The sequence below is a fragment of the Idiotropiscis lumnitzeri genome, chromosome 20 (genome assembly GCF_059441095.1).
Source record: "Idiotropiscis lumnitzeri isolate Australia: NSW breed Sydney's pygmy pipehorse chromosome 20, RoL_Ilum_1.0, whole genome shotgun sequence".
NCBI classification, from domain to species: domain Eukaryota; kingdom Metazoa; phylum Chordata; class Actinopteri; order Syngnathiformes; family Syngnathidae; genus Idiotropiscis; species Idiotropiscis lumnitzeri.
In genome coordinates, this window is record NC_142410.1 from 9,023,084 (window position 1) to 9,037,160 (window position 14,077).

General features: G+C 42.7%; 1 protein-coding gene across 1 annotated transcript in view; it reads right to left on the minus strand.

The window, feature by feature from the left end:
* The window catches only part of sdk2b (sidekick cell adhesion molecule 2b), a 224,859-nt gene that overhangs the window by 193,143 nt on the left and 17,639 nt on the right, over window positions 1-14,077 (minus strand). The window contains exon 3 of the mRNA XM_088283938.1: window positions 1,093-1,169. The gene's annotated coding sequence lies outside the window, so the exon portion shown is untranslated. The remainder of the gene's footprint in view (window positions 1-1,092; window positions 1,170-14,077) is intronic.

Sequence of the window (14,077 nt, forward strand, 5' to 3'; positions counted from 1 at the left end):
TTTTTTTTTCCTAATTGAGTTGTACAGGTTGAAAATTCTTCTTGTTGCCACAAAAACCCGGCATTTGCACAGGGGTGTGTAGACTTTTTGCATCCTCAAAGTAGCGACATTTTCAAGGTTTTCTCGTTCTATATTGCGTGCCAGAACCTTTCACGCGCAAAGTTGACATTGAAGCAAGCAAAGTAGCGCATCTGGGAGTAAAACGTTATCTGCTGAGACTTGCAGTGACAAACTTGAGTCAGTCAACAAAAAAAAAAAACTCCCTTCTTACTTCCGCGGGAAACTTTTAGGTTATGTAACAAAGTGTGTGTTGCATAAGCGCACGGGGTGGTGAGAGGGACGGAAAATATTTGTTTTTCCTGTCAAATCAAACGTCTTCAAGGCATCAGCGGAGAAGCGTCCCAAGCGGTGATAAAGTTGTCCTCTAATGAGCTGTCGTGACTTTCAAGGTTTACCGCTGTCACAATCAAAATGAAAATGAGGCGCCTCATGACCACAAGGCAGGATTAGGGTTTTTTGTTGTTTTTTTGTGATGATGAACCACATGCTGCTTCACCCAGACTATTATTTTATGTCAAATCAAGAATATTCTTGATTTTAGAAAGTCATCTGAATTAAGATGGTCAAAATGAAAGGACTAAAAGTGGACTTACGTCGCTTTTAATTTAGCAGTTGACAGTCTCGTGTTTACTGTCAGTCTCATTAGCATAAATCAAGTGAGACAGCGTCCAATGGTGGCCTATAATTACATTCTAATTAGTCGTGTTTGGCAAGCGAGCGTCCGCTTGGCCGCGTCGCCTCTCTGGCACAAAGAGTGTTTGTCTAATGCGCTCAAATGGGGAATTTTGTCCAAACAGAACGCTCGGACACCTCCGCTACGGGCGGAATACGTCTCCTACGGCTTTCTCTTTAGTACAAAAACATTGAAAATTTACTTTTAAAAACAAAAAAATATATTATCTCAAACCGCACAAGTCACGATCGTCACATATTAACCATTACAGTGACACCAACTGGACAGTAGTTAGAAGTGCAACTAAATATCTACTTTGAAGACCTTATTTGAAAAATTTGAAACCTGAAATTCATTACCTTATCCCTGGCTTGGAATCCTGCTTTGAAGCCGTGAAGCTTGTTGCAGGCACGAACCCTTCTTGAAAAACATAAATCTGAAAACAAACCAACAAAAAAAAATTTAATTAGCTAATTTTAAAACGTTGTCTTGAAACCCTAATTTGAAACCCTACATCAAAACGCTAATTTGAAATCCTGTCCAAGGCTTCAAACGCTACTTCGCAGCCATGAACCTTGTTTGAAACCCAATCCCGGGCTGGAGATCCTAACCGTTTCTTAGAAACCACAACCTGTTTTAAAAATGACTTTTGACACCCTATTTTATTTTAATCTCTTCAAATTCCAACGGTGGCTTGAAGCCCTTGTTAAAAACCCTAACCCTGCTTTGAAACCCTACTTTAACACCATAAATCATCTTTGAAACCCCAAATGAAGCTTGAAACCCTGATTTAAAACCTTAACCTTGTTTCAAACCCTAATGCTGGTTTAAAACTGTCATTCCAGATCCAAAATCCTAATTGAAAACCTGAATATGACCATGAAACCTTCATTTGAAACCTTAATCATTTTATGAGATCACAAACTTTGTTCAAAACGTTAACCAAGGCTGAAACGCAACATTTGAAACCCTAACCCATAATTGTAATCATCAACCGTGCTTGAAAACCTAACCCAGGCTTTATACCCAAACTTTAAACCGTACCCGTGATTTGAACCCATCTTGCTGGCTTTGAAAACCCTAACACTGGCTTGATCCCCTCATTTACAACCTGAAGACAGATTTGAAACTCTAATTAGAGACCCTACCCCAGTTTTGAGAGCCTCCTTTAAAGCAAAGCATGAAAACGCCACAGGATTCAGGTTGCAAGCATTTGGTGCACTCAAAATGAGGTTAAAAAATAAAAACACCAGCTCGTCAAACGCGACAAGTGACGACTTGTCACCAATTATTCGGCAAAAATGGCGACGCTTTCGCGGCGTCGCTTGAACTGCGCTCGCTGCGGGACGGCGAACGCAAACGGCCATTAGCGAAAGAGAGCGAGTGGGGGTTTTGTCAACGGCGTCAAAGCGTGTTATTAGCGAGCAAACCAAATTAACGGCAACAAAGATGTCCTCCTAACCTCCCGCTGACTTCCAACTGAGCTCATTGGTGTTTTCCCCACTTCCTGTTTGCTGTCATCTCATCGCTGTGAGTTGCCTGCCGACACCTGACGCGCATCCGAGAAAACTTTTACCGGAACTTAGCGGGAGGGCACTCGGGAGAGGGTCGCAGCGCACTCGCACCTGTGGACAAATGTAAAAAAAAAAAAAAAAATCCTTTGGCTACGTCTTCTGCGACAGGCGGGAGAAGCGTTGGCGTGCGGGAAGTGTTGCCTCGGTTAGCGACGCTCCTGCTTGTTAATTAGCCTGCTGTCCATCTGGCCGGCAAAAGGCGAGATAAGATTCCCGCCGCGACGCTTAGAATTCCATTATCTGGCTTCCAGGTGTTTGAACACCAGGAATCTTAGCTGCACACTCTAAATAAAATAGTAGTGAGCTCTTTAAAGCATTCACAGTGAGTGAGGCGACACTTGTTGCCTTTTATCAAGGTGGTTATCATGACAAGCCATCACACAATCACGTGATGCTTACGTCACACATCCAATTGTGACCAAGTATTTAGACGGTGTGGATTATTTGGAGTCATTATTTTTATTTCCAACGTGCAAGGCGGTGGTTATCATAAAGAGACCGTGTTGAAGATGGAGGTTCGTAATCCAGTCTTGTTCAGACCGTGTGAGGAACGATCCCATTGTAGCAATTGTATAACTCATTTTTTTTTGTGTGTGTTCTCGAGTGACGTTTTTGACTGTGAGTTATTTCTAGTCATTCTGTTTTATTTCACTTGTGCTATTTATGTTGTGTTTGCTGGGGGGGGGGGTCCTCAAGCATAGTCTCTGAATCCAGTTGGTGAGCTTCAGTATTATGGGGGGGGAAAAAAAAAAAAAGAAGCAGCGTCGGGGCCGGAATTGTTTTGATTAATGGACCTCTCCGTGGCCCTGACTGACAAACGATCAGAAGCCCAGATGGCTCGTTCATCACTGTCGGCTGAGGCCTGTTAGCCGCGTCCCTGCAGTCCAGCAAGCATTTCAACTAACCTAATCACTTACTACTCGATGCTTCAGGGGGGAGATTGTCTACCTTTCGTGGTCAACAAAATCATTTTGGACCCACAAGCAACAATGGTGCACTATAATTATTTATAAGATTATTTTTAAACAAAGTCGTGATATAGCAATATATGCAGAGTACGTAAAATATGAAGACATAGTTTACGGTAAAATCTATTCCGCTGTATTGACTGGCTCGTTAGCTTGACGCATGGACACACGTGATGGATTGTCTTGCGAAATTTTCATGATTACTACCTTGCAGAATAGAAATTGAAACAACGGCAAGAAATAAACCAAATAAAGTCCACTTCACTTTTGGTCACACAACCAAGACAATTCCTAAAAGTCACACATCACACAATAGAAAGAACTTGAACCACTCGAGTTTTCCCAGCATGCAACAGGAGGAGACGGTGGACTGATTGGCATCTATTAAGAGCTCCCCACTGGCATTTCCGTGCAAATATTTTGGGCTTTAATCCACCGTAATGGTACCGAGGCGTCACGGCGTCCCAGGGCCGTGTGTCAGTCAAACGGCGAGCGGGTGACGACATGCGACACTCACGTCGGCACTTCCCCCGCACAGAGACAAACATCGACGGCCGCCGCGCCAATATTTGGCCAAATAAACTCCCTTATCGCCTCTCCACCTGAGCGCTAATAGCATCGAGTGCTTCTTATCTATTGCTCGAGTGTCAACACGCGTCTGCCGGAACACGAGTGGAGAGTTCTGAGTGCATCGGTGTGCAGCCCCCTCGAAACGCCCATGAGAATACTGCGTGACCGTAAAAAAAATGTGACCTTGAGGTTACCAGGAGGAAGCGAGTTGCAGTTTGAGAGTTGCACAGAATTTAAGATACTTACTTTTTTTTAAATTTGAACTAGCCATCTGTATCAGTCACTCAATCTACACGAAGCACTTCCTTGAAAAAAAAAAAAAAAAAACATGCAGGACTTCCATTTTTTATTATTTTAATTTATTGTTCGAGGCTTCTGTCTGTTACATCCATAAATGATGGTTGCCGGTCCAAAAAAGTTATGGATTTTTATGAACCGGTTCACGGAAACCGGTTTAAAGACTTCAAAATTGGAGCAATGTGACCAGATGAGGTGGCTCGGGCACCTGATCAGGATGCCTCCCGGGTGTGGCGGAGAACCCGGGGACGACCCAGGCCACGCTGGCATGTCTCCCCGAGTAGGACTTGGAAAGTCTCGGGATACGGGCAAAAGATCTGGATGAAGTGGCTGGGGGAGAGGGAAGTGTTTTCTTCCTTACTACTCCCGCCCGCATGACCCCTCCCCGATAAGCGTCAGAAGATGGACGGAAAAGTCTTTAAAGTTATTATCCACCCGTAAGACCCTTATCACACCTTTTCTCTGAAGCCCCAAAAGGCTTCACAAGCACTCCAGCCATTCAAATAAAAACATTAAGCAGCCGTCAAAGTGTGTGCTTGCCTATCTACAAATGGCAGCCTGTTTGTCCCAGCACCACCCGCCCCATTCCCGTTACCCGCCTCGGAGAGCGCGTCTAACCGCTCATCCGTATGCGCGCTTCCTGCCAAAACGCACATCAAGCGGCATGAGCGACGAGCCCGCCGCTTGCCAGCGTTACAGTAGATGTTTGCTGCTCGGAGATATCGGGAAGAACTTTTTACTGCTGAATAGCGGGCAGGAGATGAAAGGCGGGACGCGACGGGAGTGACGGCGGGAGGTGCTCCGGGGATGCAGATAGAAGCAAAACACGGGGGAGCAGAATCAGGATGTTTGTGTGTGGCGCCTTATCGTCTTCCATCGCACTTCCTTCACTCCCAACCTCCAATTCCAATTCCAAGGTTGTGACATTGCCACGCGGCGCTCTGGCTCGTCTGCGCGGCCATTAGTCACAGCTGCTTCCTCTCGCCATCTGGCCGAGTGATGTTGGCGAACCAACGCAGGCCGCCAACACCCCCCCCCCCACCCCACCTCACACGCATGCAGCCTGCCCGCTAGACAATTTAGACATTAATGAGAGGCGGGAACTCAAAGGAACTGTCAACGCGTTTGCGTCCAACAATTGGAGCCACGGTCGTGCAAACGCACACATGACACATTAAGGACAATAATAACACAGAATGTAATTTTTATGACTTCATCCATTATTTAGGTGCAAGTGCAGCCTCATTATACTCTTGGAACGAGCTGTCACTCAAGCCCAGATTTGCTCCATTTTAATTCAGATTCATCTCGTTTCCCTGAGTCGATGACACCCATTTTACACTTTATTGCATTTTGTTTCTACAAATAATTTAATTTTACATGTTTATCATGACTTTTAATTTTGTTTGTATCACATAATTTTTTAACGTATTTTTTTTAATCTATACTATGTTTTACTATTTGTTAAACCTAATTTATATGGAATAAATAAATATTAGATATTAAATATGAATACGTTGATTTTTGCTATTATATAGTGCCTTTTAATTAAATAAAAATAACCTAAAAATTGGAATAAAATATTTCATCATTTTAAATGTATTCAAAAATGTCCTTTTTATATCATTTAATTGTATTTTTTATTTTCTTTTTTATTTATTTGCGCACATATATTTTACATTTTTTTCATCTGTATACTTCCATGTTTGTTATTTTTAAATCTGAATTTTTTTTAACATAATGTTTAATTATAATTTGTTATGAAGTGATTAAATTCTCCTTTCATCCCACAAAATGTGTGATGGCTCAACTCTTGTCTTTTTTTTTTTTTTCCTGCACTTTTGGATTGTCTCTTTCCTCTATTAATGTTATATTTCATTAAGTCCGTTCTAAGTCAACGATGCAGCAATAAAGCAGTAATGATTAATAAAACAACGGCTAAACATCCTTCACAAAAGCAAAAGTAGTTTGCTTTAACGCGAATGAAGACGCATGTGACTAATCAAGTAAGCTGCTCCTTCTGCACGCGCTAATAAAGCTGCCATCCTTTTAATTAGAGCTCGTTTCAAGCAGCTGCTTAATAGACTCTCTTTTACACCTCACTTTAGTCGAAGCATCAGACAACAAATCCTGTTGTTGTCGTATTCTTTTGTGAGCAACACCGAGGCGGTGGTGTTTTTACAGAAGGGGGTCAAATTGTTGCAGAGTTGAGGCCCCAACTCTACTTTAGGGCCCCAAAATGGCCGCGAGAAAAATCCATTTTATTTCTTTAGCCAGCTTAATACTTGAGTTGCGGTTCCCTCTTGTTTATCAAACAGACAGGCTTTAGCCAGTAAACTTCAGCAACACTGACACAACAGTCGGTAAGAGCGTTTTATATTTAGCCAGCAGAATAGTCGTTGCAACGATTATTTTAGCCAACATGCTAATTGATGCCGCATCAATGCTATCACAACCATCGCTTCTTTAGCCAACAGACTTCTTGAGACCAAATCATCAACTGTTAAAATCACACTTCTTTAGCTAGCAAACTAGTTGAAACGGCACCAATGGCGACCAATCACGTCATAGCCGGCAGTCGGGGTTGAAATCAACAACTCTTACGATCGCTGCTTCATTAGCCAACATGCTACCTCAGACACAATCAAGACCAGAAACAAGCACTAATTTAGCCAGCAAACTAGTTGAGACTGACACAACAGCTACTTAATTAACCAGCAAATTTACAAATCAAGACAAAATCATGAACAAAAAAAAAAACACGACCTTGTTAGCTAGCAGACTTAGTTGAATCTTTGACAACAGCTCTTGCACTACTAGCGCTTCCGCCAATTGGCATTACGACCGATAAGTCCTCCGCCAGCAGACTGGTAGAGAAAAAAGCAGCAATTCTTACAACCATTTCCGCGTTAGCTAACTGGTGTTACAACCAATATCTATTTGAGACTGAATAAACAGTCTTTACGACCGATACTTCTTTAGGCAGCACGGCTACGACTGAATCAGCAGCCGCAACGTTGAACATTGTTTGGTCTTCCTACCGTCCTTCCCATCACGGGCGAAAAAAAAAAAAAAAAAAAAAGCTCTAATTGTGTGAGTGGCAGTCGGCGAGCGGCACACTTAGCTTTGTCATCTCCATCCGTCAGTCTTCATTCGCTCGACCTCATCCGCTCGGCCGCGCCGCGTCCTTGTATCATTCCTGCCGCAGTGCGGGGCCTGACACCTTTTAATATCCAAGGTGGAGTTTGGAAAGGTGGCAGAGGAGGAGCAAATGGGGGGTGGGGGGGCTACAGGTGGGCTATGAGGTGTGTGGGGGGGGGCGGAGGGGGCGCCCATGGAGAGAATTCATTAGTCAGACCCCTGGGCTGGCCCTCCGCCTCGTACATTCCATCTTTCCGCCTGTGAAATAAGAGCCTCGGCCCGGTCTGCACATCGACTGTGACCCCATTATGCCGCCTCATATACAAGCCTGAGCCTCTCTAAAGACAAATAAAATCACATTACTGTAGTGCGCACACACACACACACACACACACACAGCACCTTTGCTGGCGCCGGATGAGATTCCAGAGCTGCATTTGTTAAAATAGAGTGAATTCGCCGGCCTTTTTCCCACAGGACTTTTATTCCATTGTGCGCGCATGTGGGTGTGCGTGCACTCAAATGTGTGTGTGTGCTTTAAATGATGGGGCTCAGCTTATAGTTTGTTAGTAAGCGAGCACACAAGAGGAACCACCCGCAGCTTCAGGACCACGCGTGACGGAATGCCTACGGTACGCTCGAAATCTAAATCTGAGCATGACCGGCTTAAGTTTAATTGGACTCGAGGGCCACAAATGATCACGCCACATGAATTCCGACTGGAAACTAGAGAGAGAAAGCCCAGCTATCTTTGGGTAGTAGGCGGGGCACACCCGGAATTGGCTGCCAGCCAATCACAGTGCACACACAGACGAACAGCCGTACGCGGCACACTCACACCTAGGAGCAATTTAGAGTGTTCAATCAACCTGCCATGCAATGTGGGAGGAAACCGGAGTACCCGCAGAAAACCCACGCAGGCACGTGGAGAACATGCAAACTCCAGCCAGCAGATTTGTTCACACTAAATCAATCATTTCTTTACTCGGAAATCCTGTTGATGCATAATCAACAGACATAACAACTTACTTTTTCCTCTCATGTCGTATGTTCTGTTAAAATCTCGTTTTCTTTTCACCAACCGACTCAGAAGGCTTTGGGGTGACCTCTTTCAAGGCACCACACACTTTTTTTTTTCTCAGTTTAGATTACTCACAGGAGATTGAACGTATTTTTCTCTGTTGCTTTATTTGTGTGTGTGTGTGTTGTGGGTTGGCTGTAGTAGTGGCGGTACCGATGCAGCAACATCCGAGCAACAAACGCACGTTTAGCACATCCTCGCAGGAATACTAAACAGCGCTTTCGAGCTCTCCGGGTTTAATCTATGAAGCTGTCACGGGCCTGGGGAGGGAGCCACAAAGTGGCCCAAAGAGAAGGAGCGGTTTATTTATGTAACCTTTACATACCTACTGAACACGCACGCGCGCGCACGCACTGCACTCGTCTGCTACATCATGCGCTACATCGCCACCTGCGAGCGAGAGGAGGAAGAAAGAGCAAGTGGCAGCGGTGCCGATTGTTTTTCCAGGCACTTTTTAAGATGCGCCGCAGAAATTTGCGAGTCAATGCGATGTCCTCTACAAAGAAATGATCTATATGCATCTACACCGCCTCGCCAATGCGACTCTAAATCCTATCAGCCGCTCCGTAACCCCCGAGGGGCTTATGATCCCGGCCCGGGGTGCGCGGTCCACGTCGACGATGCAGATTATGAACGCTGCGGCGGTGCTGTGTGTTGACAATATGTTCTCTTATATTCCACTGACGGCAACAGCGTCTGTTGCCTGGCAACCGTTGCAACATGTTGAGTACCTTTTCTCAGTGGAAAAATCTGTTAAAAAAAAGAATAGGTCGCCGCTGTCGAAATAAAAGTGGCTTCTTGTCTTGAAGTCTGAAGATCCACTCGTGTGCTGGAGCACACAATAACTTTATTGTAATTGGAATTTTTTTTTTATCAAAGTCTATAAACTTCTTCAGCCGACAGACTGGTTGGAATCGAATGAGAATCCTTTACAATCACGTCAGCTTTACTTAGGCCACGCCCACACATGTACACGTGCACGTTCGCGAGCGTGTGCGTTGTTAATTTGTCTCTCAATTCTCCTGTTGCTCTAATGTACAATGTTATTATACTGTGCACGTGTACCTAATAGAGTGTCCGTTAAGTGTATGGAAAAAACGACAACATAACAGTGAAGATAAGCAGTAGCTTTGCATCCCATAATAATCACAAGAGTTCAAGTGGTGACGTGCGAGATGCCCCTCGCGTAACCCAAATTCAATTCCGCACATTTTCCAATCAACTTCCTCCTTTAAAGATGTGACGAGATTTCCCGTCTTGCAATTTTGGGAGATGGAGATTGTCGCCGGCGGAAGGTGCGGCGGCGAGGCGGTCGCCGGGCAATTTCGAGGGCGGTAATTGAAACTGCCATACGGTGGAGGTGGCGTTAATCCCAAAACTGACTCAGGCTAAAAGGCCACATTGTGTTTTATGTGACAGGCATTTTAATCAGCACAAAAATATACATTAGCATAATCATTAAAGTCAGCAACATGAAATTTGAGCCCGCGATCAAAGTGCCACGAAGAGGCAGCGCTGCAGATTTGTCATATTTCTTCCCTGCTTCTCATAAATGATCAGTCACAAATCACAAATTTGGCTAAAAGCCACATGCTGCTTCACCTAGTCTCAAAACAAAAATGAGATTATGAGCTGGCATCCAAATCACTGTTGATGCTATCAGCGGTCAATCTCGCTGTCTATCACGACAGGCAGTGCCGCTGATTAGTCGGGTCTGTTACACAATCTTCATGCAGTCAGTCAGTCCACATGTCAATCAAAATTGATTAACGCAATGACAATCATTAAGGCAGTAGACATCGGTTAGCCGACATGTCGATCGTTAATCAGTGCGAGCCAACCACAAATTTAGAGCATTCTGACGGATCTTTAAAGGCTCACAAAATATTGTTTTTAATTTTTTTTCCTACCTTAAGCAAGCAATACACTTACAAAGAATAACCAGTGTAATTTTATGAGACAAACTTTACAAACTACTATTTAGTAGAATTAGTAGTAGTAGTATTTAGTCGTGTGTGCGTGCCATTCATGCGCATGTGTGTCAACCATCAAAGACATCTCTGATTGGTCGCTTCAATCCCATTTTTTTTTTTTTTTTTTTACAGAACCATCAGTTGGTCTACATGTTAATCATGTCCCGTCAATTCCAATTTCCATGTTTACCATCCCAGATAGCAGCTAGTGATTTATCGAGCTGCGCCGAGGCTTTGAAGAATGTCTCAAGTACAGTAATGGTTGGAGCATTTCCACAAAGGACATACTGTATAGAGCCTTGCCTTCGTTTCGAAGAGAAGTCAAAAATGAGAAGTTCCGAAGCCTCGCTGTCCGGCCGTACCACGGGACCGCTTCGGAAAGTGTTTCAGACTTGACTGCAAGGTTTGACAGCAAAGCCCTCAGGCTCCATTCAAAGTGTGGGTTGTCGATTGAGAGTTTCCGTCAGTTCACTTTACCTAAAGTTTTGATAGTTAGGATACAACAGTTTGGATTGCTTTTGGGAAGTTCAGAGAGAGAGAATTTAACAATTTAAGAGAGTGACGAGAGAAGAATATGGAGGATAGAGCCAGCTAGTTAGAGCATGACTCCTGATAGAGTTCTTAAAATATTGTTGTTCCAGAGTCATTCCAAGAAGCCATAACGATACAAAAGTTAAGTGCATTACATCTTACGGGAGCGACATCTGCATGTGATAATGCACCTGGCCAGTAGGGGGTGTCGTTTTTTTTCTTGAACAAATTGGGTCTAGGGCAGCTGTGGGCAAACTACGGCCCGGGGGCCACATGCGGCCCGTTAAACGTTGTAATCCGGCCCGTCAAACTTGAAAAAAAAAATAAATGAACAAACCTTGTTAATGTTTTATTTTCTAAATACTGTGCTGTGTCAAAGACATATTTCGTTGTAATGCTTTTTGTTCATGTTCATTTAAATTTTTTATTTTCCTCAAATGACGCGTGGTTACCAAAACACTCCATCCATCTGCTCCTGGTCCGGCCCCCTCTGTCAAATTTTAGAACCCATTGTGGCCCGCCAATCAAAAAGTTTGCCCACCTCTGCTCTAATAATTAATCACTACTTGTTTTCCCCTGTTTTTAAGGCCCAACAGAGAATAGAAATGAATAATTATTTGACCAAAAATAAAAGCTCTGTAATTTTGCAACAGATTTTACGTCTCATCACATCCGTTTTATTGTAGTCCATTGTGCCATCCCAGACCAAGTCATTTTTCTTCCGCAAGAGAGTTAAGCAAATGGCAGTTACCTTTACGTAAGAAGTCCAAACACAGCTTGGACTAAATATGCCTGAAAACAAACAGAAAAAAAAAACTGATTTAAGAACTACACGCAAAGTATGCGAGAATGTCTGCCTCTTTATCATCTTCCTCCTCGGCTTCAGTGTAAGTGACAGCAAGCGCGAGCGTGTGACTCATCTCGCCGCCGCCATAACGAGAGCGCCTGTGATTTGTCACGCTGTGATATTTGCACAAAGTCTTTCACTTCAGGTCGACTCTCCGAACACGGATTGTCTAATTTCTACCTCTGACAGCTTGTTTCCCCCGCTGGCTGAACAGTGGAAGTCTTAAAGTGCCTCTTGTGAACAGAAGACCAAAACTGTAATCCTTTAACAAATGTGGATGAATTGCAGAAAACTGAATAGGGATCGTTCCAGAATTACAGACCAATTTAGCTACCAGCATTTGTGGAAAAACAGACGAGACAAAATGAACATTTTTGTGCAGTCTCAAGATCTATTCTCTATTTAAATTATATTTACTTTTTCACAGCTACTGTAACATTTAATCTCAGTACAGTGGAACGTCGACCCCGGATTCAACAGGTGGAATTAATGTCCAATCCACTCAAAACGCCCCTTCGCAAATATTAAAGGGGAAGTCCACCCCCCGAAAAAAAAAATCTTTGCACTTAAATATTTCATTAATTTTGCGTTTGTGGAATATGTGTTAGGAATCAAAAGCCAAACGCTCATGGCGGCCATTTCAATCAGAAAAGCATTTAATGGTAACAGATGTGGAAAAAGGAGGGCCTCATGAATGTGACCAGATGAATGCCATTATCCTCTCCCAAAGCACCAAGAAGATAAATGTGGATACACTTTAAAACTTTTCAAAAAGTTTCAGGCTTTTTTTTTATGTATATTTACAATCGTTGTGTACCTTACTGTGCATTTTTGACTATGAAAAGAAAAAAGTATAAATCCAATGATTTTTGAAAAAAAACATTTTCAATATAACAGTCAATTGGCTCTCATGAACAAGCCCCTCCCCCAATTAGTCCAAATGTACACAAGTGCATGTTTCTGTATTTAATGCGTTGATTACGGTATTTAAAGTTTCATGGGGGACAGAAAATTCCGAAATGACCTTTCGACAGCATCGTTGGCGTCCACTGGATTTGAATAGACGTGCTGGGCCTCTCATTGGAGAGCAGATAAAGAAAGCCGAGCCATGCGCTCACAGTGGGCGTCGTTTTGAGCGCTCAGCAGGTGTTTAGTTGCGGTACGGCGGCATGTAAAACAGACGACGGGGTCGTTTAGAGGGAATGGGACATTAGGCGTCACAGTCTGTTTAGTGGAGTGATTCGTCGGCAGGGTTTTGCAAAGCGAAAATGTCTGCGATGGCCTCATGGTAATCAGTAACAATCTGGTCCAGGGCACTTCTGAACCACTCTCGGAATATTTATATATATAAAAAAAAAACATTATAAACAAAAAAACACTCATCCAAAGCTGAGAGAACATTTTGTATCCCATCAACCATCTTCATTTTCACAAAATGGAATGAATTGAATTGGGTGGCTGTTTAAGGACCAAACAAAAGTGCAATAAACTTTAAGTTGTGAATGATTATGTTTAAAATTAAATAGCCTGACTTTGTGAAATGTTCTTTTAAATCGCTTCCCTTTGATTTTATGAATTTTTTTTTTTTTTTTAATTGCAAAATAAATAATTTTCATTTGGACTAAAATGTTCTTTGTTAATACATTTCCTCAGTTTTTTTTAATTCTGTTTATTTTTCATAACCCTTTTTTATTATTTATTTTGGGTATTTTTTCCTTTTACATTTTTCCTTTGAATCTTAATTTCATTGTAAAATACTGATTGCGTTTTTAAATTCAGATTTTTTTTCAATTGTTTTCATCTAAGCACGAGCGCTTGAGTGAAATGTTACTCTATTTTCCCTTACTTTCATTTAATTGTATTCATGTTTTCTATTGTGATTTCTCGATTTTATTTTTATAGACCTTTTTTATATATGATTGTTTTTTATTTTTTTCAATGTTCAGTTTTTTTCCTTTATCTCATCTTTATCGTGTTTTCCAGACTGCTTTGGCACGCTCTGCCGATTGTACTCATCCGCCATCATGACAAACTGTCAGGCTGAATGGAGTGCAGCTGCTGTGTGATTGTTGTCTGTCCGTCTGTGCCGCCCCCTCGATTGCAAAAAATGATCGCCAATCCCAGTTACAATCAAGAACAAAATCAACATCAATTTGGTGAAAAATGATGTGGCTTATTGCTCACGTAATTTTTGCCCGTTATATACCACATACGGAGGTCCTGTTCACGGGGGGAAAATGCCGATTGGCAAATTTCTGTGACACTTTAAAAAAGCCAGTCAGTAATTGTTTGTTCAACAATTCTGCAATTTATTTTAAAAGGGGAGGGTTGGTAACAAATAAATGGCAATATCTCAAATCTC